Consider the following 25982-nt stretch of genomic DNA (forward strand, 5'->3'; position numbering starts at 1 on the left):
TGACCCCCACCCCCCGTCCCGTGTGTGCTTCTCATTAGCGTTTTGGATAGAGGATTGGAACTCATTTTTTCCAAGGCACGAGGCTCGTAAAAGCTGACAGCTGCCCTCCACCCCCACCACCCACAGTGAGAGGAAAATGAACTTAAACAGCCACTGTACAGCGTACTGTACTCATCGACCCCATTGTCCTCTGATCCTCTGTTAGCAGTCAATGAGGACTTCTTTGGCTCGATCTAGAAATAGCTGAATTCCAAAACAATACACAGGCCACAGGACACATGCTGCATTCATACTGTACTTTGTGGTTGCAATATGACTTCACTCACTCAGTCATAGAAGTTCACCTTCCATACCAGCACTATCTTTAAGCCATTAACCACTTCTTTACACTGAGCTATGTACACACAGATGAGTCACAAACTACAGGAAAAAGCTTGAATAAAAGTAAGGATAATCACTAATTACTTCATTAATAGAAGTGCCAAGGAAATACCAAGGAGAATTGATGCTTTTCTGGCTCAACACCTTACTTTGCTAATTAATGTTGATTTTTTATTGTTTTGTCGCCCATCTGTATGTACCCCTGGAAATACACAGGTCATGAATGGTCAAGTGGAGAAATCTTTAGGAAGGAGAGGGCAAAGGGCTCACTTGAAAAGTTAAGGAAGAATTCACAAATTAAATCAAGGTCAGTGCCTTTGAACACATCCTCGGGTTTTGTGTGTGTGTGTGTGTGTGTGTGTGTGTGTGTGTGTGTGTGTGTGTGTGTGTGTGTGTGTGTGTGTGTGTGTTTGTGTGTCAGTGAGTGATTGAAGGAGAAACTAACTGGAGTGTCGGTATGCATAGGCATGTAGCTAAATGGTTAATTGGATTACTGTGTCACAAGATCCATGAACCCGCCTCTGGCTAAGAGCAGCTGCATAACCATTCCTTAGTACAATTATCTAATCAATACTGCAACATGGACAGCAACATTAATCAGTGGTGCTTTTAAGTTTTAATCAGTGAATTCTAAAACAGTCAATATATTAACAAAGACACAACAAAATAACCAGAATTGTTTGTAAGCAGATGTCACATCCTTGCAACAGATATGTGTTCATTAAATTAAGAAGAATCATAAAAGCTTATGATCTGCACAACAAAAGGTCTCCACAAATCAACACTGTTTATGATTTTCTGAGCAACACATGCAAGTAATACAAGTTGAAAGCTAATACTGTACATCCTCAAGTTGAGACATTAAGCAATGTGATTTAAAAGGCAGGACACAATGTGAAACTGTGTGAAGCTGATTATTACCATAGATGTAATTTATGTGTCATAATTCAAAACTCCAACAGGAACTAATTAGTGGAAATCTGGTGAGGAAACCTGCAGCGCAAATTCACAGTTTTTTCCCACAAGTTTTAGGACACCAAACTCTAAAAGTCATATGTGGACACTAACTATGAAACCTGTATTTACGTAAGTGGAAGCATTCAATTAAACTTTTATAGCTGGACCCAACGCACACAAAAAACACAAGGCAGGCTGCTGCTCCTGTCCAGGAACTTGTTAAAGCAAATTATCACCTACATCAATTAGTCACCTCATTAGCTGAGTTGAGCTTGACTTTTTTTTTCTTCTGTGAAAAATTTCTGTTAATTCAGAAAGTGGATTTACTATTCCCTGTACAGTTACGTCAGTCTGGTTCTGGAACCAGCAAAGAAAAAAGCCAACAAAAATGTAACGTTGATAAAGGGTACAAATGTGTGTTTTTGAGAAGAAAACTAAATATACTGTAAGTAATTTATGCTATCAAAATCATTTAAAAAAAAACATGTGAATATTTCCTCAAAAATGCAGAGATATCTACGTTTGCACGGGACTAACCCACCAAGGTTTGAACAAACCAGCCCAGAATAAATTCCTCCTTCTGGAATTCTCGCCTTGGTGTTGGCCTGCTTCAGGAATGCTACAGTAAGTTCGGGAATTTCATAAACATGTATTTAGCGCATAGACCATTTCATTTGCTTTGTGAAATTGGCGACCTAGCTAAGTAAAGCTTAGGGAAGAACACACCCCAGAATAGGCCGAGGTTGGAGCGGAAAACCACACAGGAATGGGCAGTTGAGGGAAAGGCCAAGAGGATAGGAGCAGGTTTGACGTTAAGGGGCCTTCACTTTGCTGTGGGACGGGACTCAAGGCAAGGATGGAAGGTTACAGAGCTGCTGCCCTGGAATGTTCTACAAGTATGTGAAAGCAGATTACAGGTTCCTCAGCCTGTGAAGACTAAACTTTCTCATCCTTAACAACATCCTGCTGTAGTTTCTGTATATACCATGCACGAAAATGAGAGTATAGAAAGTGCGTGCTTGCTTCATGTCCCTACTGCCGGTTTTATGGGAATATGGAGCATAGTTTTTGAGTTTATACAGGAACAGAGTGGAGAAAGGAAAAAGTGTGGAAGAGTTTGGATAGATGGGCAGATAGGTATCTCATGACAGTCTGCACTGCAGTTGAAAATTACATAACTCCAGCCTGACCCAGCTGTGTAAAACACACCCAGTTAAAGTTAGATACACGTCTATGGTTACAGTCTTGACTAAACATTCGAGCCATAATAGAGAGCATATGCAAACAGAGTCAGTGTGTATGGGTTATATACATACTTTTTTGCATGTGTTTGTCTATGAAATGCGTATGTGTGTGTGTGTGTGTGGTCACCCAACCCTTTGATTTGAGGTGTGGGAGTGGCCCTCCATTAAGACCCATAGCTCGACCCAGCTACCTAATTACAGAGGGGAGTTAAGCTAAGGGTCAGGGTCTCCACCCACTACGCCCTGCTCCACATCACCCCTCAGTCACTTGAGAATCAACAATGGTCAGACAACTTTGTGATATAAATATAACAGCTGTGCCTCTGCTATGTTATTGCAGGTGCCCAAAGCCCAAAACCTGGTAGGGAGACTAATTTGTGGACGTATTGCTCCCCTAAAATTTTGGTTACTGAAATGCAGCAGGGGGGCTGTGAGAGCATACACACATGCATACAGATGTACTAGGGGCTGGGAGACTTCAGGGTGACTGTCAGCATGTCATTTGTGGACACCAGCGGTTGCCACCGTGTACACTGTAGGACAGGGACGTACCACTAAACTGATGACCAAGCAAAGCAGTGTTGACTCTAGTGGCTGCACAGCTATATGCCCAGAAAGTTAAAAATAAAAGACATACTTTGCGGAAAAAAAAGAAGAAGAAGCTTAATCATTTCCATTCATTCTGTGAAGATCAGAGGAAATAGAAGTGACTCATCTAATTCATTAGGAAATCATCCATGTGAAAGTCAAAGCCCTCAAAATATTCAAGCAGTAAAGTAGTGCTGCAGTTGACAAAGACACAATATGACCACCCATAGCATCCATGATAGGCATTCATAACGGACACACTTTGAAGTAAGGAACACATTTGAATCAAATCTTGCATGTTGTGTTAGATAACGGTTGATCAGTCATGTATTTAGCCACAAACTTTCAACAGTCACTTTCCAACTACCATTAGTATATTTCACACTTGACAAAGTAAATCAATACGCAGGACCCCAGCTGAGTCATTTGATGTCTCAAAACTTGAAGAGGAGAAGTCAATGAGACCCAATGAGGACAAGCAAAGTGGATAAAATCAAATGAGGCAGTTTGAGCATGCAAAGCAAACACGTGAGGAGCAATAGAACATCACCTTCTTCAAGCCCCTTCAAGGCCATACTGCTACAGGATTACTGAATTTAAAGTTTTAAGGGAAAATTTCAAACACTTTCAGACTCCAATTTCACAGCACAGAGCATGGGCCGCTCTCCAGGTGCATGCCACAGGTTGTTTTGGCAGTGTTATTAATTTAATTTAGATCAGTAAAGTACATTGAGTGTTGCTTTCAGTGCCACAGTGACTTCACACTTTTCTGTGCATGGATTTCTACACAAAAACAGGTATGAATTTTGACCTTGCCTGACCATACTCTATCCAGCAAGCTGTCACAGAGTCGATGAGCACCGACTAACTCTGGAAATCAGGTAGCTTTGAAATGAAGAAATGAGCCATGAAGTAGAAAATTGGGCAAACAGTCGAAACACTAATAGATGTCTGACGCCACAAAGTCAAAGTAGGAGAAGTAATCACTCATCCAAAGGCAGGGAAGTGATGCGATGAGCTTTGCTCGTCCTTTAATATCATATCCTGTGGGCAACCATGTCAATGCTGCGTCAGAAGCAGATAATACGGATAATAACAGGATGTGATGCTGTCAGGGATTTCTGGTGAACTGCATGCTGCTCTGTCAGCTAATTCTGCACTTCCGTGTTAAAAAGCAGCAGAGTGCTTGTGCCATTTGTATGTTCCTCGTCTCTGCTTGTGGACATGTGGGCATGACACCAGTTGTCTTGCTAGCCTGTCCTTATGCATAAAGGGCCTGCAGGTGGCCGTTTAGACTGACCAGAGATTCTCCCCACACACCCCCACAAAAGATGTCAAATGGAGTCTTTCTTTTAGACTGATAAAGAAAATTGAATAAACAACAACAATATCCATTGGGGTGCTAACAATAGCTAAGGAAATGTCTGTGCGTATAACATTCATTCAAAGCATGCTATTATGGTGAACCAACATGAGCTACGTTTTGGACAAGACTGCGTATTATCTTGTCAGCAGCACGAAAGACGTTACAAAATATGTTCAAAAATGTGCCAAAATCCATGTTATTTCTGAATATTTCAAGATATAAATAACGGTAGATCCATGTCAAACAACAACAACAACAACAGCAGCAGCAGCAGTTAAACTTCAGCAGTCAACCCATTAAAAACCAACCGCAACTGGGCAACTCCTCGGCCTCTGTTGCTTTACTCTAGCTCACAAAACCCTCCAGATGTGAAAATGCATCATGTATATACACACAAACACCACTAGAGACATCTGTGCTGTGCACAACTGGAAAAAGAGTGAAAATTCATGGTTTTAGAGAGTAAATTAAGTAGTTGACTTGTGATTTTGTCAGATGACGTTGTGGTTATAAAATCAGGATTTTAGAAATGCAGAGCAGCAGCTTTGGAAGTTGACATGTAGTCTTAATGTGCCACGTCTCAGTCACTTGTTCAAACTTGTTCTATTGTCCGACAACAGAAACACTAAAACATATAAATGAGAGCAGCTTTATTGGGAATTCAGCTGTATTAGAATATGTGAGCACAGAGAGTAGGGGAGAAGCAAACAGATACAGAGCTGAAACCGGCTGACCATAGGCAGAATGCAAATACGATGCTATAATGTCAGCTGTTTACAGCGGTTCCAATTTCGCACATTGACCATAAGTGGTCCCGTACTAGATTTTGATCTAGTTTACAGTTCAGCTCTCTTGGCCCTGAGCCTCACCAGAACTAAATAAGTTTTTGAAAGAATTCATCTTTTTTTTTCTTTTTGTTTTGGAACCGACACAGTACTCTGAAGCCTGCTGCTGACAAAAACAAAAGGATTACAATGGTTTATTACAACCCCTTTCATCATGACAATGTCAACTGAAAACAGACAACAGCCGGATGTGGAATCTGTTACCATCCAACACCCTTGTCCTAGGCTTCAGTGGTGTTTCTGCTGACTCACGAATGAGAGATGAGGCAAAGAGCTGGGTGTGTACCCATGCCTAACTGCACAATCATCATCGAAACAGATATTGTTAGACTGTTGGTGAACCAAATCCTGACATCTATTTTGAATTTTTGCTGGCCTGTCATGACGGTGGCCTGAGGGATTCCTTTTCCTCCTCCTCTGTGAAGAGACAAAAACAGCAGCATTTATGAACAATGAGGGTGAGTGACTCCAGTTGTTACATGCCAAGACACTTTGCTTTATGTGTTTAACTGTTCTACATGAATGCAAAAATGGTCCATGAGCCTTCAACCCACATAACTTCTCCCACTGTGTGTGATTTCACACTGAGCGTCATCTATCTGCTTGCTTTAGGTTTCATGCTTGAATGTGCATGTAGCCACTGAGAGAGGCTGGAATCTGGAAGTCCTGCACTCTGCTCTATCACTGCTGCACAGAGCAGCAAGCCTGAACCCCACATATGAAACACATAGTCATAAAAACAATCACATCTGTGAGGAGCCAGAATGAGGCTACACACCTGTGACTCAGGACTCGAAGGAATCGTTTGACATTTTGGGAGATACACTTGGCTTTCTTGTTGAGAGTTGGACAAGAAGCTCAATATCACTCTCATGTTTGTACAAGAAATGTTAAGCTGGAACCAGGAGACTGATAGCCTAGCTTAGTTTAGCTTGGCTCAGTTTAGCTTAGTGCAAAGTGTGTAAACAGAGGTAAACAGCTAGCCTGGCTCTGTCCAAATGTTAAAACTTCTGATTTCGGAGTATTATGCTAAGATAACTGTATACCAGCTATAGCTTCATATTTAGGATATAAACATGAGAGTGGTACTATCAAACTCTAGGCAAATAAGTGCATTTTGTGCAATGTCAAACTACTTTTCTCTTTTGTCTTCTTGTGGTTTCTTAGACTCTAAATTACAAGAAAAAACAACATACATGCCTTGCAGACAAATGGCTGAGCACACATGTAGAACGTCTGTGGTGTGCTATGTAAATCACCTGCTGACCTGCGCCCTGTGGGAGTCTGTGGGGGAGTGGATAAAGTTCTGGACGTAAAAAGAGGAAAGAGGCAGAACGGGGGCAAGAGAGGGAAGACAAAAAGTACCATATGAAGGAGGGATCAGAAAGAGCTAGGGAATTCCTACAGAGAACCGGAATTCCTTTGGGTTCATCATGTGACACAACTAGATTCAGGAAAAGCAGCTGCTGTAGCAAACAGCACAGTGAGGAAATGTCAAGAAATAAAGTCAGGGGCAGAGAGGGGAAGAGTGAGAGACAGTGAGGGGGAAACAGGAACAAATTGTTATCAAATCAGTTTGTGGGCCCTCTGCGGAGGTCAGCAGAAGAAGATGAATTGCAATCTGGCAGCTAGAGCTTCCTCAATGGCCTGAAATCCCTTCAACACAGAGAAACACAATAATTCCTCCAAGAAGCACAGATTCATGCACACATGGATGGAGATAGCGCACTGCTGTATATTAACTACATGCAATGGTGCACACGCCCAACAGGAACTTATATACTTCATTCAAAAATGACTAAACTAGGTGTTCCTCTGTGTTGTGATATCTAATGTGCTCATGAAATGAAAATTAGGAACTAATCCATGACATAAACTGATGACTAAGGAGTATACTGGCTAAAGAATGTTAAGGAATTTTATTGCACCAGGAAGTGTTGGCTCAGAGACTCACCCAGCTGTGAGAAGGACCCTTTTCTTATGGGTGATGGCAGGAGATACATGCATTCCTCTGTATATTGTTATGAGCAATGGCAGGATCCTAACTGTAACAATGTGTGTGTCCATGTGTGTATGTGTCCACCATGTGTGTGTGAAACATTCAGATACAGAAGAGCTATCGATTATGATGCCTACAGTTTCAAATCCAACATTTCATTTCTGTCAGTCTGTGCAGCAGCGGCAGTCCTCATCAGACTTTGCTCACAAGCGAGCACGGCAGGTATGGCAGAACAAACAGACTGCATAAAGAGAGCCTGTGTGGTGCTAAGTCTCACACTGGAGTGAGGGACAGAAGAAAGAAGGACTGATGGAGAAAGAGAGAGACATAAAGAAAAGTTAAGGTTTGCGAAAGCCAGATGATAAAGGGCGGAGGTAGACAGAGGAGCGATGTACAGTGAGATAATAGAATGAGAGTCCAAAAAAAAAAAAAGTTAGTTAGTTGTGTTAGCTTTTTGGATAGCCTTGTCAAAACTGAGGCCATGTCATAAAATATTTCCACAGAGAGGGAAATGCGCGAGCCCCACACAATGTGTGACTGTGGTCCACTGGAGCGTGCTACTTTTCTCATGGGCCTCAACAATAGACCTTTAGAGGACTGTTACACTCTTCTGTTTGACACAGGGAGGTGTGATTTCAGCACAGAGATGACCCATTCCAGATAAAAGGTATATTATTGACACACATAAAGGTCAGGCAGTATCACTAGCAGTCAATTAAAAAGCTGTATGAGCAATACAATGGATTCTTTCTATCTTTGTACATACAATGGTATTAAAAGATATAAAAATGCTTCACAATGATAAAATCCTAAATAACCTTGAAAAATTGACTTGTAAAATGTGTTATAGTGACTGTTTTTCTGTGCAAAAGACAATTTTTTTCCTTCACAATATGATGATTTGCCGTTGCATAAAAATCAGAAATAGTGCATTATTTGAGCCAGAACCAACAACAAAAACAAAAATCAGGCAACAATTCCCAAGTCCTATTCATTGTGGTAAATACTACTTGGCTCAATAAAGTATAATTCAACATCTATGATAGCAAAAATAGATACGCAACAGTACATAAACTGGAGAAAGAAACATAAAACCAAGTACAAAAAGTTGCCTTCATAATAAATCCCAAACATAACTGCTGCAATGGAAATCTTGTAAATAGACACATTAACCATAAACCGACAGAAACAGTCAATACAGTCAGGAACAAAATGCTTGTGCCCACTGCTGACAGGAAATCAGAGCAGGAGGCCAACACTAGTCAAAGATACATTGTGCCCAAATGCCAGTGAGTTTTCAACAAATGCTCAATATCTGATTTCTTTTTATGAGGTAATTGCTTTACTTAATTTGACTAATACATCATCATTACAATCATATTTGGGTCATATTTTTCTTACCTAATTACTAATTTGGAAGAATTAAATTCTTCCAAATCATGACTCTCCCTCTCCACCTTCAACTCTTTTCCATGCACAGCAGTGCTGGGCAAGTGCAGTTTGTTTGCCAGTGTGTGCTGGTGCTTGTACATAACTGTGTGTGTGCGTGTTTCTGCAGCCTCATAATGAAAATCGGTGAATTTCAAAAATCTGTATGTGCATGCAAAAATTTCTTACAGTATTACTTGTGAATATCACATGTGCCTTTGTGCATGCGTGTGGTTTCACATGTATAAGTAGAATCTGCGAAACCCCAAACCTCTCACTAATGACACAGTGAATGGTGGCAGAACCCTGGCCTCAATGCCTACATCATCTGTTACATAAATACTCATTTGACGGAAACTGCTGTCAGGCTCCATCTTGCACTGCAGCTGTGGTCAGTGCCAGGTTAAACCACTGCTGGACTAGGATACTGCCACTCCCTTGTTTTGTTTTCAGCTGTTTTAGGATATATGTGTGTGTGATATGTGAAAGACAGAAAGAAAACAGAGAAAGGTGTATGTGCGTGGCGACATGTGCACATTTGATTGCATGTACTGTATGTGTGAGTGATGGGGGAAAAAAACAACAAAAACAGAGAGAAAGGTTTGGATTTGTGTGTGTTCGATCGCATCTGCACATGTGAGAAAAAGTGTGTGTATGTGTTTGTCTGTGTGTGTGTGTGTGTGTGTGCGCACATGAACATTTTACAGTGCCTACTACCAGAAGCCACAGGATGTGCGTCTGCAGCAGACCACCTTGCACCCTATGACATCATCACAGTGCCTCCACACACACACTCATACACATGCACACACACTTCCCTACACGTTATTTTTTCCCTACCCTCATCAGGTGCCAAATAAAGTGCATTTGCCATGTGTTGCGCACATGCTGGTGACGGTGATCTGCCCCAGTGAAGAAGAGGAGAACTTTAACAAACTTCCTGAATAACACTTGAGGTATCACAAATCATGCTTGCATAATCAAGAACGTGTTTACTTTCTAACACTACAAAGCATCCTGACTGAGCTGATTTCTTAATATGGAGATGAAAATGTTTTATTTAGCTGAAGTGAACAATGTAAATGGAGTGACAATATCTGAACGGTACTGCAGTGACAGGCGTTTGGCATCTGAATGGACCACAGTGGCCAAAAAGTGAGCAAAGAGCAACAACCGAGCAATAAACAACAGATGGCAGCTCACACTTCCAAGAACAGCAAAGAAGTATTTATAGATGAAGCCTTTGAAAGAGGCTGCATACTGCAGTAGCAATCGGGGCATTTTTCAAATCAATCCACCATCATCATGAATCAGATTTAAAGGCTCGATATGAAAGCTGACCATAGCCTGTGCGCACCGGTGACCATGCTAGTTTACTACGTAGTCTAGGTAAATTAGGACTTGTGCGTTGATTCATGCCATCATCAAAGGCAGCTGCATCACAGTTAGATCTGTGAAAAAGCCTGGACGCAAGAGCTGCCACTCGCTGGACTAAGCAATGTAGGTGTTGACACAAAGTAACGAGGCAAAGTATCGAGGGTAGCGTTCAAGATGACACATCTTAGCTACCTACATGAACTGATGTTCATTCAAATGATTCATACCATCTGTGGTACAATCTGACTGTATGACGTAACAGAGTAAATAAGGATGATCCATGATCTGTAGCTTGAGTAACAGGAAGTGATTCTCACCCACAGTATTTTTTGTCATCACTGTTTCATGTCTTAAAGTAGATATGGGTGAGTAGCATTCATAAATATCAGATTCAATATTTAAGACTCACTTCTTCACTAAAGTGAGTTATAAAGTTCTGTTCACCGGCTGCATTGAACAGATGAACATGAACTGTCTGTAAAAAATGTCAAATCACAACATCCTACATCCCACGGTGGCTTCTTTAAATGCTTTGTTTTGTCCATAACACAAAGACATTCAATTACTATAAAGTAAGATCAAGACAATTCCCACATTTGAGAACCTGCAACTTTTAGATTTACTAAAAATTTAATAGATTATAACAACAATTGCAAATTCCTTTTTCTGCTTTTTGACTAATTGACTAATCAACTAATCATTTCTACATGTGAATAAGTAATTGGTGCAAAGATAGTCTTAACCTATTACCAACTTGTAGGCTACCAGTCAACATTGATGCATAACAACACAATACAGCATATAACAAATAAAAAATTTCCCAGCAAGAAAGAAAGAAAGAAAGAAAGAAAGAAAGAAAGAAAGAAAGAAAGAAAGAAATGCCAGCAGTCAACTTCTCTGGTTTCATTGTTTTTTATCTCCACACAGAAGCTGCTGGGAAATGGATGCTCCTTGTCACCCTGTTGCCTCTTTGAATAACCACTTCATAATCAGAGCAGAAATCCAATAACATCGACAATGTAAACAATAAGCTCTTAAGAATTAAGCTAATAAACGTGCTAATAAACAAATCCTTCTATGTTGCACAGTAAGCCTCTGAGCATGACTACATTTGGTAATTTTTTTCTTTTTCTGTCTTGTCTCTGGCAACAAAACCCAAACCACAAGCTCTGAAGGAGAAGCAGTAAAGAAATATACACCTATTATGGGTCATTAGGAAGCTAATTTTCTTCATAAAGTGGGTTTCCTTACAGTACCAGCAGAGTGCCAAGAGTATTCCTTCTCTGTTTCTGTCATCAGGGGCAGAGGGAAGGCATTTGGGAGGGCTGAAGGTGCTAAATCTGCCTCTCTTGCTGTGCTGGGGCAGGGTTATGCCGTGTATCACATCTTGGTTAGAGGCAGCACACTGAGACCCTGTCCTGTACTACCCCCCTCCCAACAGGCACCCTGCTGAGCCCAACATACACACTCTTGTCTATCTCGCGCTCTCACACACACATATAGCTGTTGTACACATGCATGCAAGGCAAGAGGCAAACAAACACAGCATCCACACGCCAACTCTGTTGACTCATGCTAATACGGGCTGCATGGTGCTAAGGTGAGGGAAACTCTCTCACCCTTGACTGGCCTCTTGGAAACATGGGCACAGCTTCAAGTCCAGGCCAAACACTAGTTCACAGAGAGAGAGAGAGAGAGAGAGAGAGAGAGAGAGAGAGAGAGAGAGAGAGAGAGAGAGAGAGAGAGCTGCGGCAAGAAATAACTAGCTTCCATTCATAAACACCATCTGATGGTCAGCTCATTGTCATTTGAGGGCAGCTATGATGATTAACTCTCAATCGCGGTCGGGCAGTCTGGCTTTGAATGGCGAGTATTCATTCATGGTCTGCAACTAACATGCATTTATATATTTTTTGCACCTTTAAAAAAAAAAAAAAAAAGAACGTGTGAAAAATGAACACTGTACTAAATATTGAGGTGATGTGGACAGTAAAAACCAGAGCACAGTGAAAGAAGAGTAAAAATTATACTGCATCCACACCCAGTTTTAAACTTATTGGTTTAGCAAGGGCTGGATCCAAGTTACATCTGAACCTCAGTGTGTCACTTGTCATATGTCACATTCTGGAGACGTCAGACATAAACCGCACAACAGCACTGCTCATACAACTGTATTTGTGGTCACTCACGGTCATTGCCGTCCATATGCTGCTGGTCACAGTTCACAGACTCAGACAGTCTGCACCAGCCTGTAATCAATGTGTCATGCTTGGGATTTTGTGTGGGCAAATGCTTTTAGCTCAGCCTATAAATACACAAGCAGGAATCTATCCTAGAGCTAAGACTCTAGTCTGGGAGATGACATTGTCAGAAGGATTAAAGAAACAGAAGAGACAAAGATAAAGAGGGAGGGGAGAGATAAAGGAAAGCAAAGGACATCTGGCGAGAAGAGAAGAGAGTGCAGGATAGGGCGCTCTACATTTCCACCTGTTTCCCTAAAAAAAGCATTTGATATTCCGAAGATAAGATGTTAACCAGGACACGCAAACTCCTTGTGTGCCGTGTGGCTTTCCATCTCTGTGGAGCAAATATAGCCAGGAGAGCTGGGAATTGTTTTGCGGGAAGAATAACCCACATGAGCCCAGTTTCTGCTGCTCCTTCAACCCCTTTATTTAGACCAACCCACAGGGAGCTTTTACTCTTATAAATAGACAGGCTGCGACTTCTACACCACGGCCCATCTTAACATATGTTACTGACACAAAATGTGGCTGAGTGATGTGTGCCTGTGCATCACGGAATGAGGATACTGATGCTTGGCACAGGTCGTTTACAACAGCCTGGAAAAAAATCAGTGCTGGATAATTCTGAGTAACCTGTACTTTACTCAGGTATGTCTTTATGAAGTTACTTCACACTCTCTGGTACTTTTCAGGTATCCCTCTACTTTTATCTGGCAGCTATAGTTATCATATTTTCTGATGCACAACACGTAAAATGTAATCATCTTTTGAGTCATGATAAATTGTTACAAATAAAAAAGAAGAGTATATAAACAGTAAGTAGATAAGAAAAAGCAGCTCCACCTCAACCTACAGCAATAAAATGCAGTTTACAGTACACATAGTATCATATACATAATAATATAACTCTGAAAGACGCCATGCCCCACAGAATGAATACTTTTTATGATGCTAAAGTAAATTTAGCTGATAATTCTTTTACTACTTTTAATACTTCTTTACTAATTTTTAATGCAGGATATTTACTTGTAATGGTGTATTTTTGTATTATCTTTTCACTACAGAGTAGAGTGGCAATATTTTTGATAAAGACATTTTTCTCCTTAGATATTACAAGGGCTTTACACAGCTTCATGAGTTTTGTGGCGCACATTCTCATGTCCACATGTTGCTATATACGTGCAATGAATTGTGGTCTTTGCAGTTCACTGGCCACTGCTAGATTCCTTTGTCTAACTACACTAACAGGAAACACCGGGCATATAATTCCAACATGGTGCATCATAACACCACAAATAAACAAAATGTACTCGTTCCCGAATGTTTTGTATGTTTACTACTGACTAAAGTCACTGGGCTGCCGTGTGCGAGTGCAGGCTCCAGCTGAGATTGAAGATGGAGCTCTCTCTTTAATTTAGCAATGTGGGCTGGGCTGCCCTAGCTGGTGGTCAGCACTTCTACTTCAGGAGCACCCCATCAGAACAGAGCGGCTGAAGACGACCTTAAGCTACATGCGAGAGCCACAACGCTCAACAACTCGTTATGAAAATATATGAGAGAGAGAGAGATTAAAAAAATTTGTCAGGGTGAAGAGGCTCAAAGATACCTGCATAAGGATGATGGATGATGACGGTTTCTGTTGTTTCATGGCTTTCCGCTTTTAAGAGACATTGTTTTTTGTTTCTGGAGAGTTTATAAACAGCAGAAACAAGTGAAAAGGAAGAAGAAAACTGAAGATAAACAGCTGGCTGATGGAAGTGGATTGTAATGTTTGGTGATAATCCCCAAAGGCTGTGCATTCAATATCACAACATTTATCGCTTCCCTTAACTGTATTTTGAATCTTTTTATATCTCCCTCTACTGTTTATAATCTCTTTCTCAGTAGATTGCTTTCAATTATGTGTTCCCTACAGCAAATTTCATGAACAGACAGAAAAGTTTCTTTTTTTCCTCTCAGACAGTGAAACAGCAGTCACGGACGGCATACTTTTCATACCGACAGCAGTTCCACGAAGCGTAGCTGCACCTACACATATATGAGAATGCAAACTTGTGAAATCATGGACATGGTAGTTAAGTCTGCAAACTCAAACAAATGCACACACAGTCACAGATGAAACACGCATGAACAGTAACACGCACACATGAATGGGCACGCGAATGGGTGGAGAAGATACAGGAGAGCTCGGAGAGACAGTGGTTTGGAAATCCTGCGGTTGAGTGTGTAATGGAACTGCATGTAGTGATTAGAGACACAAACCTTCCAGCTGGCAGTTTCACACAGCCAACGCACCCAGTGGCACATTTTGTGTTTGTGTATATATGTGTGTGTGTGTGTGTCATACGCTTCCACTGCAGTGCAGAGGACAACACACAGCCTGCATCTGTTTGCCCAGAGTTTTGCTGTCCAGGAAAGAATGTACGTGGAAGTTTTTTGCACAGACTTCCAGGAGAGGAAACAGGAGGAGGAGGAGAGAGAGAGAAATAATAAAGAGTGGCGAGAGAAGAGGTTCACGGCATGAGGACGTAGAGAGCAGTGAGAGAGAAAGTAGACCAGACCAGACGGAAATGGAAAAAAAAGAGGGAGAAAGACAGAGAGAGAAAAGGGAGGCTGGATAAACAGTGGGAGAGAGTATGGTTATCCTTGGGGTTAGAATTTGTGGTAAAGAATTAGAACAGCTTTCTGCACAGTGATGGATGGATTTACAGGACAGGCAGGTCTAACTGGCATGAATTCAGTCCCGTCCAAACCAGACTGGTGCAGCAGAAAAGGTTGTTCTGGGCCAGGCCAGTGGAAACACTACACATCCAGGATCTGGGCCAGTGAACCGGGCCAGACAACTGATGGCTTTTCAAGGGGCGTAGCAACACTGTGAGTGTAAGAAATAGAGTTACCCATTCAACCTCAAGCCGGGTTTATCCAAGGTCCTAACATGACCTTTGACCTCTTCAGATACCAGTTTATTGTGGCGGGTTACATTCCTGAACCTCTCAGGCTGGTTGTAAAGTAACTAAAGTGAAACATTTAAATTTCAGTTCATCACTCTCCCTTTCAAAAATACACAAACACCATGTAATCAACACCACTCACCACACCCGCCGAACCAATCTCCTGCTGAGCAAAACGACTCAACCTCAGTCCTGACTGGACAGGAAAGAGAACAACTTCTTGGAAGCCGGGCGTTTGTGTGTCTTTGGATAAAGACTTTGTTAACATTGGACTGTGTTGCTTTCACTCAAGATGTCTCTTCAAAACATCTGGAAAATGTGGTTTCTCCTGCAGACCAGAACATTTGTACAGGGTTATGGGTGCAGCTTACCACTACAGTACACCTCAGCTGCGGCTTGAGCATCGGTTGTTCGGAGGGTAAACACGAAGAAAGAAAGATCTAGATATTGAAGAGTTCATAAGTGTGACAGGTGATGGCAGGATGTGGATTTTAGCACTTAGCCTCCCTTTTTCTTTGCCGGGTATGACGTGCTGTCAATCACAGTTTGCACTCCTGTCTTCGTATAAGAGGCAGGTGTTGAGAGAAGAGTGTGTAAGCGCAAAAAAGTGGGAGACTGAGAAAGACAGGGAGAGAAGTGGTGGGAGACAAAGTTGGGTTTCAGAGAGCGAGAGCAAATTTTGAGATAAGGGTGTGAGATTGGGCCGAGGTGAGGTTTGCTTTCCACGGGGGACGACCACATTCCATCTGAACATTTCAAAAATGCTTTTCAGACCGTCCTCACAGCGTCCACTCTTTGCCATCGATACATTAATCTGTCTCAGGCCAGCCAACAAGCTCTGGAGCAATGAAATATTTTTATTCTCTAAGGATAGCCAGTGAAGTATTCCACCTGCTACAAACAGAGACAGGAGTCACTACTGATTATAGCACTGAGGTTGAATGTGTTTTGTGACGTGGGTTATTGTACAAGATGCTGCAGGGATTCAATAAATGTTCATCAATCTTAAAGTTTGTAAAAAAAAAAAAAAAATTAAAAAAAAAAGTTAAAAAAGAAAGAAAATACAGAGAAAATAAGCAGGAATTTACAGGAAATTTGTGTCTTTGAAACTGAGATTATGGGTCACTTTATAGAATATTGGCAGCAGATACACACTTCCATTCAAATCCAATAATGACAACATTAAAATATAGAACTGCCTCTGGTGTCAGCAAGCAATAAAATGATCATAACTTTAAGTCAGCCATATCTCCCCTAAAGGCCCTCAAAGCCTTCGGTAATTGTTTTGAAGTGAATCAGTCAGGTACACTTCAGGCTGCTGTCTAAGTTACAAAGTTATGACTTTCTGAGTGACAGGCGGGAATTACATAAGACTTTGTTTGGAGCGGAGCTGGGAGGGGTTACCAGACATCTCTCTCGCTTTCCTCTTTATTTAGCTTGGCCTTCAGACATGTGGAGTGGCTCTGTAAAAGCTATCTTCCTCTAAACAACAATAAATGCATTCTTTCTAGCTCGTGTAAAGAGTGTGTGACTTGTAAAATACCTAAGGCTGGAGTGTAAAGCAGAAAGTACCTTTCAGACTAAACAGGAAAAAGTTGCAGCGCAACGAAATGAAACTGGAATGTATAAAGTAATTTCTTGCAACAGTCGCATATTATCAGTGAAACAATTTGGATCTTTTATGTAAGCAGCTGCTGAAAGAGCATGAGTGTGAGTGTTTGTGTCGCCCTGTCTTCCAGTATTCCTGACTTCATGGAAACATAGTTTTATTACTATGTAATGGTCTTTCCTTAATCTGAGTCCAGTTCTGTTTCATCAGGGACCAACGTGGATCATTTAAAAACCATATAACTGTGCATACATGCATGCACCTGCACACAAATAAGTGGAAGCAAGATCACATAAATTCATGTGGTTTATCAACTTTTATGTTCACGGCTTTTGGTACAAACAGGCCTGTGCAGAGCAAATGAAAGACCGCTATAATAACACTGTAAAGGCTGAAGGCTATAGAAGGTGATAATCTGTGTTTTGGTATCATTTTACAAAAAAAGGGCAACTTCTGACAACTCTGAAAGCCCCACACCTTGCATTGCCCTTAGGTCTCAGCTGCGGTGTCTGACAGGATAACATTTACCACTGCTGGGACTATCTGTGCAATCTGTTGAAGTGATTTCTGCAACTAAAATTTAATGACTAACGACAGCAGAGCAAGTAAAAGGTTGGTATGGTTATCTAGCTTAATTAGTGACTACATCTAAAATTCCACATGATTAAGTCACAACAAATTCACACAGAGTTTGATTTGGTCAAGTATCACTGGCACATCTGTAGACAACACACTCTCATATACTACTCACATAAAATAACTTTTGCAAGTTTCTAGAAAACAGCTGAAAAACTGGAGTTCTCATTCGACTCAGCTAAACCCAAAAAGGGCATTTGCTATATAAAACTTTAAAGTGCAAAGCAATACATCTCCCCAAACCAGCACGTAGTGGTTTTAACAACATGGGCTGGGCATTGCCGGTCTATCTGCCTTGCTGTATATTTAAGGCTGCTATTTTAAAGCACCATATACTTTTTGATTGCCATGAAATGAGGCTAGCAGACAGAGTTGTGGTAAACTCACTCAGAATAAAGATAGGCAGAGTTCCTTGAACAAGGTATGTCGCTGACCACCGGGCAACATGTTTCCTCTTAACAAGTCCCATAACAACCAATTACTTGGCTTCAGGCTGCGTGTTTGTCCAGAGCTGTGAGGACAGAGTCAGAACCCAGTTGTTGAATAAAATTGGAAAATAATTGCTTGACTTCAGTGACCACACAAACCAGCTGTTTGATGACAAGTGTATATGTGGCCAGTTGAATGGAAACAAGCACCCGACATGTTGAGTGTTGTGTGGCAATAAACAGAGGAATGTGGAATGGTAAATAAACAAAGAAATTTCCAAAATAAGATAACACAAAGGCACTGAGATATGAGGAAGGATGTTATGAGGAGGGGCAAGGCTGATTCAAAAAATATACAGCAGACTGTAATTATTCTGTTTCTAATTCCAGCACGAAAGGACCTTGATTCAGATTAGAGGTCTTGTCCTTCTGGATGAACAGAGAAGAGCTGATTAAAGCAGGGCATTCAGTTTACATGTTGTGCGCAAATACCTAATTTTCTCACAGGACCTCTACTTATCCTGGCACTGATCTTTTAAATTATGGGATATACATAGTCGCCTTCTTACAAGCATTAGCCAAGGTACCACCCAGTGGCTGTGGGCCCTGAGCCACCCACCGATTCACGCACCACCACAGGCGCTGACATAAAAGTCACCACAACCAGCCATCATCAGTGTCTTGGCAACAGCACACAGTTCCTAAAAACAACCCCCTTCTGAGCTGGTGTGTAATGTATTCTTGACTACATGGAATACTGAAAGAGACTCAAGCTTCCGGCTGTGTGGAGCGTAGTTCACTTTTACATCATAAAGTTGAGCTATAAATGTTTTTAAAGGAATAATTTGTCATTTTGGGAAATACACTTACTTGCTCTCTAGAGAGTTAGGTAAGAAGACTGATAAGGCTACAGCCGGCAGATGGTTAGCTTAGCTTAGCGCAAAGACGGAATCAAGGGTAAACAGCCAGCCTGGCTCTGTCAAATCTGCCTTCCTCTAAAGGTCACTGATTAACAGGCTATATCTTATGTGTTATATCAATTGAAAAAAATATGTGGAAAAAAACAACAATTTGAAATGTTATAAGGGTTTATGTGCGATAGTCATTTAGCTTAGCTTAGACAAAGTTCAAAAACACACCTACAAGCTCCGCCAAAGCTCAAATGCTAACACAATGTGACTCGGTTTTAGACGTTTTTCAATAGAGAGAGAGGTGGCTTCATACACCTGAAGAAATGAGATTTACAATACAGTTGTAAAATGTTATCTAAAAGCGAATGATTGTGTATTTAACTCAACACAATTAACATACCAACTCTGCAGAACAAGTTTCTAATTTGATCAGTCATTTGCAGTCGTTGGCCAAAAGCAGACGTAGTCCACATACAGTAGCATAGCACACAGGCCTAGTCACATACCATTGCCCACAAATTTATCTGGGATTTCTCTTGGGTTATAACCGTCATTCCTCAGCAAGCCTGGAACAGCAGTTGCAGTTTAACAGCACTGGCGCGTTGGTAATTTTTTTTTTTTTTACATCTGCTCTCTTTTTGTGTGGTGAAAACAACTGCACTAATGGAGGATAATTGCCCTGTGTTGTTTTAGTGTTTGCCCATCTCTCTGGAGAGGGCAATGGCAGCCTCTCAGGCATGGAGATGCTAATTGGTAATGCTAATTGCTTCTATTATGTAATCACGGGGTCAACATGAAGCTATTTTTCACATGATTTCATTTTGTAATAACCCAGAAAATAAAGAATGCAAAAGATCATCATTTATCATAACTAATGAGAAAGAAAATATGCTAATCCGTTTACTCTATGTAGAACCAAGTGCTTATAACAATCATGAAATATTGATCTAGATTCTGCTTTTGTTTTCTTTTAAATCCTCCAATTAAAATCAAAGCACCAAGTCTTTTTCTTTTTCGGTTTCCATTAAAGTAAAAACTGTTTCCCCCTTATTGACCCCTAAACCCAATTAACAAGCTGGCATACACATTAGAAAGCAGGTAAATAAACAGAGCGAGGCTCGTCTGTGCTCAGCGGGGACGACTGCTCCTTTTACCAACCCAGAGGGAATTACAAGCCGTCTGATTGTTTTGGCATTTAGGGCGGACGTGATGCCAGTTAGGAGTTGTTTTGGGGTTTGTCGGAGGTAATGCTTTCCCCGGCACTTCAATAAGGACTAACATATTGTAGGTGGAGGGAGTATGGAGAGAGTAGGCCAAGTTGTCCTGCCTTCACCTCTTAATGAGTCTTGACAGCTGGAGGTGTTGGATTGACGCAAAATATTATTCTACCTTCGCCCACTAAACATGAGATTATCATGAAGCAGCAGCCTTTAGTATTAAATAGAAATGTATGTTCGTGCTCTGGTTTGCCACCTCTGCTCAAACTTTGCACACGTAAATAACAAAAAAAAGCGAAGGAGTACAGGGAATAAATTGGAAGTTTAAGTATTTTTCCACATGACCAACTGCACCCCAGAGTCAGACTGGTACACACCTGGCAACCCTGTTAGTCATTTTAAAATGCTGAGTGGCAGCTTGACCAGCACTGGTCTGCCTTCTATTTTATTTGACACTTTAAAGCGTGGACTCTGAGTCTCTGGTCAGAGACTCAGTGCCACTAAATCTGTCAGTTTGAAGAACAAAATATGACTGGATGAAATAAAGACGCTGTTTTTTAATATCCTTCAACAGGAAGCGGGCGTACTGGTGTGAGTGGAGCGGTGAGTTTGCTCCAGAAATCACACTTACATGTCTGGCTCGCTCAACAAAGCTCTTCTGCATATGTGTAGTTTGTTTGTCAGTTTCCTCACTACAGTTTGCAGGTCCGTGTGTGCATGTTTAAAATACTTCTGTGACTACCTATGCTTTAATGTGTTTTAATGTTATTTAAGAAAATGGGGGCAGCAAGTCAGACCTGAGGTTAGTGGAGCAGGTTTGTGAATTAAGTGCCTATAGCTCAAAATGCTATAAAAACAGGGAAAGTGAATAAGTACCAGTTTCCCTTCATGATTACTTTTGTGAAAAAGTCAAATCTTACTAGAAGTATTTGCATTCTGCCTAGTCCCAAACTTTTATCTGTTTGCTTCTCTCCTACTCTCTGTGCTCACATATACAGTATTTTAATGCAGTCAGATTTCCAATAAAGCTGCTCTGATCTACATGTTTTTTTGTTTATGTTGTTAAACAACCTAACAAGTATGAAATAGTGACTGGCCCATTAAGACTACATGTTAACCAGCAGTCACTTAAAAGTCACTTCCGGGCTGCTGCTGTGCACTGCTAAAATCCTGATTTTATAACTGGGAGGTCGTCTGACAAAAACACCAAATACATAAATTAAAGACAAAGGTTGTGTTGTGATTTCAGCTACATTTGCTTGTTAAAAAATGACTCAGAGAAAGCTAGAAGCCCAACCTCATGCTTGTAGAGCAATACTGGCGTCACTCTGCTACAGAAAGTAGCTGAGATTTGTCCAAAAAGTCGCTAGATTTGTTGCTAGGTGATTTTTGCTAAAGGGGTCTGAAAAGTCAATCTTGCTTGTTCGCGCCAAAACATTTTGAAAGCGCAACAACCAATGGGGAAACTCCAAGACTCAGCCGTCCGACCAGTGGTGTAACCTTATCACTCAGTCGGTCAGCGACAGACTTCTGTTCTCATTCACACTCTTCTTCTTTATATACACGTTGAAGTTTATTGGTAGCACTACTCATACAAGCCAAACTAAACTTTATTTGAATTCACTTAAAAAGTTTGCTTTCACCCACTTCCTGCCCAGTGTTGCTGTAAATAAGACAGAAACTGGAGGGAGGAGAGAGATCCTGAACCTTCCTCTGTGTCCACACATACCTGTGTAATCCCCAACACCGCCCTGCAACTCACACACTTTACCTGCCAGTTTCTGGTGAGTTAAATTTATGTGTGTGAGTGTTTTAAGGTTACAAAGTTCTTTTGAGAAGCAGAGCGATGCTTAGTGAGAGACTGACAGTCACACCGTTCAGCGCTTATGATTTATGGTAGGGGAGTTGGGAACTGTAACAACGCACACACACACACACACACACACACACACACACACACACACACACACACACACACACACACACACACACAGACAAACACAGAGGAAGACCTGTGTGCTTACGTGTCCTTAAAAATCTGTTACATCCATCCACATATCTGAGAACTCAGCGCACTGCGTATGCTGACTAATCCTGAAGGATCCAGCTCAGTAAGTGGAAGATTTGAGAGAACAGAGAAAAATTCTAGATCCTTCTCTCTGTTTTGTTCTCTCAGCTCCAAGGAGCTACAAGAGGACGGCCTGCGATATCACAGAACAGCCATACTCGTTTTCTCATCATTGCATTCAAAATCCCAGAGATCAAGAGGACGCTGACAGTCAACTAGCGTTTTGAAATGTCACTGCAGAGATATATGGCGTGTGGTGCATGTGAATGGAGAGAGTTCATGGCTTCGATCTCTGGCAGGGTCCAGCTTTCGCTAAATCCTTTCATATTCAATCTCATATCTCTGTTATATGTTAAGTTTTCACTAGGTATGGAGGCAGTTACTTCTATAAAACGATTCCTGACTGACTACTAATCACAGCCAATTTGTCATTCAGCTCAGTTTTACCCGTGTCTCTCTGACAATGTAACAGTCAAGGTGGCCTACAGCAGTGAAACAAGTTGTCAACTTTTCTAAAAAACAATGAATTTAATCATGTGTCAGAGACCTTACAGCCGAGCCAAGTCAAACGTCTGGGGGAATCTGCTACACAGTCAGGTGTGATTGTGCATTCGCACATGGAGGCGCACACGGACACATCCCTCAAATGGAGGCTTGTTTGAGGGAATATCAGCATGGATGTGTGTGAGAGGGAAAGAGCGGCAGAGAAAGTGTGAGAGAGAGTCGGTGATGGAGAACACACATCGACAGGCAGGCTGTAAATCCAGGTCTAAAGGTCTGCACGCCGTTTTAGCTGCTGCAGCTATACGTTGAGTGACACCCTCAGACACCAAACTCGCCACTGGCCCAAACAAAACAGGCTCTGTTCCCTCTGCGGTGTGTGTGACTGAGAGAAGCACACACACTTAAGACACACTTGCACAAAATCAACCTACTGCTCTCCTCCACATACACACCCGTATTCACTTACCCCACCAGGAATCCACACCTTCATCTTGGCACAGTGCAGCCAAAAGTAACAAAAGTCAGCTTAAGGTAAATAAATCATAAACTAATCACTGGTTGGTCATTGGAGGCTGCTCACACATGCAGTATGCATAAGGAGGAGGATTATTAATGCTGAATTTTCTAATTTATTCCTCTTGTTGAGGAAAAAAAAAAATCCCCTACAGCGTTTTCTGGAGTTTGCATCCAGTTTCTGAGTCACGTGGCAAGCTGTTTCACACATCGATCTGTGACACAGAGCGAGTGAAGACTGAGAGAGACTGGGGTGGAGAAGAACAGAGTGTGTCTGTAATTGACATGGGTGAGGGTGACAAAGGGAGAAACCAGGGAAGGTGAAGTTATATGCGAAAATAACTTTCCTCCGAACTTTCTTTTCAAAGCGCCGGCACAGGCTATTTTGCCAACAAAGCACAAGGAGATTCTGCACAGCAAAGATCTTCACCTTCCCTCCTCTCGACCAGATTTCTCTATTCTCTCCTTCAAGTACTCAAGACAACACGGTTTGATTCAGAATGAAGACAATGAGCAGACCACATCTGAAGGCCCTCTCGTCTCCCAACCAGCAACCAACCTTTTCAGAATCCACTACAATGTTTTATTTTTCCATCACGATCCTGCTACTTGACTACGGCTCGGGAATCAGACGACTATCCAAAACATGAAGTTTAGTTGCTGCTTGTAATTTCATATTACCACTTAAACGGTGTCCCTTGTTGCAGTCAGAAACAAAGTCTTTTCTCCTCCGCCTCAGCATCGTAATGAGCGGAGAAGATTACTCATCCAGGTCCCAGTGGAGGTGCTACACTGTAGATGTGTCAGTGTTACATAAGGAACCCCCACTCCTGAAGAGTATAGAGGAGTCAGTGTTTGAAAAGGCTCCGGCCCTCAGGGTCTACTGTGCGGAGCTGCAGTGAAGATCGCGTCACGCAGGTGGCCCCAGACACTCATTCATCTTCTAATAGAGGGACTCCTCGCCCTCGAGGTCTGCACATGGCTGATTGCTGGTGGATTTTGATGGTGCACAAAATGTGTTTGTCTCAGTCTGTTGGGGGTTTTAAAAATGAAGGTGTGTTTGTTGGTGTGTCCAAGATTCAGCTGATCACTTAAACGTGTGTGTGTCTTTGTGTGTGTGTGTGTGTGTGTGTGTGTGTGTGTGTGTGTTCAGGTTATACAGCACTTCTCAGAATCAGGGCGCTGCTTAGTGAGAAAGTAAGAGACATTACAGGCTATCTGTGTGCGCATTAGCTTTATGCAATTACTCTAAAATAGAATGAACCGGCATCGACTGCTGCAATTTCTAAATCACATTAGGCTGCACAGTTTCATCAGAGCGAATGTGTGCAGTGTATATAGAGTCTGCTCAGGCAATCAACTTGTATTTCCCAGCAAAGTATTAATGCTCCCCATATAGAACTATAAAAAAAACTGGCTTCTTAATTGTTTAAATATTTTCTCACATTCTGCAGAAACTTTACACCAGAAAAAAACTGTCTGGGTTTATGTTTTGCAAAACTGAAACAAATCAAATCAAAAAGATTTCTTGACAGGATTGTGCAGATGGAGTGTGCAGGCACATGTGCATGTATGCATGTGTTACAGTGTGCGCGTGTGTGTGTGTGTCTACAGGAAACCAATCTGACCCACGGGATTAGTGGCTGACTTGGTGAGTGACTCTCATTCTGTTCCAGATGTTTATCACGTCATAAAGGCCTCAAGCCCTCTGTAAGAAATAGGTAGGAACACAACATCCTTTCAACACACACAATCACACACACGATCACAAACACACACACACACTTTGACATGTTGATAAAATCACCTCTGCATCTGACTCTCTGTAGAGCATCAGCTGGTTTTAGACCACAAGGTCACACATGAACATACAAACACATGCTATTCTGAGGACTACCGAGGCAGATGTAGCCACAGACATATCCACTCTCTTCTTGTTATCACCCTGACCCTGCAGTGACAGTAATATGGCAGTTCCAAGTCATATCTAAACCAAGTGTTCCCTTCAGGATATCATATTCTAAACTAGAAAACCTCGAGCCCATGCTTTTCACCGGCTCATTTACAGAAACGCGCTTCGATGTCTCAAAAAAAAAAAAACAGCATAAATTCAGCTTTTAGAACACTATTGCGCCTTGTTCCAGCGGTGCCAGTCGTGCGTAATGAGCGCCGTGCGGCTGAGAGGAGCGCACCAGCAGGCTGTACAAGCGGAGGTGTCAGTCACCATCAACGTACAGTATCAGCCTTAACAGTTGCTAAGTTCATGTTACCATAATAGATCTCAATCATGCTCCAACAAGTCAGAACTGATATTCAGATGCTGCGAAGGAGAGCGCATTCCTCAGGCTTTGCTCTGAGAAGTTTCAAACTCTAAGATATCGGGGGAATTTAATATTTTAGATGAGATAGTTGACCATATTCTCACATTCTTATGAAGATATGCGTCAGTCTACAGCAACTTCACATGACTCCTGTTGGATGGTTTAAAGATTATGAATGATGTGAGGACAAGAAGATAACCCATCTGGGGTGAATGGGGTCGATGGGACGCTGTGGCCTCCGGTGCAGACGGCGGTGAATGAGAGGTAATGATCTTATTCGTTATGAATAAACTTTCTTTTACACGTCCCATCAAAGAGGGGTGGGGGCTGGGGTGTGTGTGTGTGTGTGTGTGTGTGTGTCTACAGGCTGTTCAGCAGTGTCAGCTGACTGCATAC

General features: G+C 41.7%; 1 protein-coding gene across 1 annotated transcript in view; it reads right to left on the minus strand.

Moving 5' to 3' along the window:
* Positions 1-25982, minus strand: part of LOC111655605 (uronyl 2-sulfotransferase-like) — a 36017-nt gene that overhangs the window by 9413 nt on the left and 622 nt on the right. The window lies entirely within an intron of this gene.

Source organism: Seriola lalandi, unplaced genomic scaffold (assembly GCF_002814215.2).
Source record: "Seriola lalandi dorsalis isolate HSWRI2012SDOR001 ecotype SW California unplaced genomic scaffold, Sedor1 jcf7180002054326, whole genome shotgun sequence".
Lineage (NCBI taxonomy): Eukaryota > Metazoa > Chordata > Actinopteri > Carangiformes > Carangidae > Seriola > Seriola lalandi.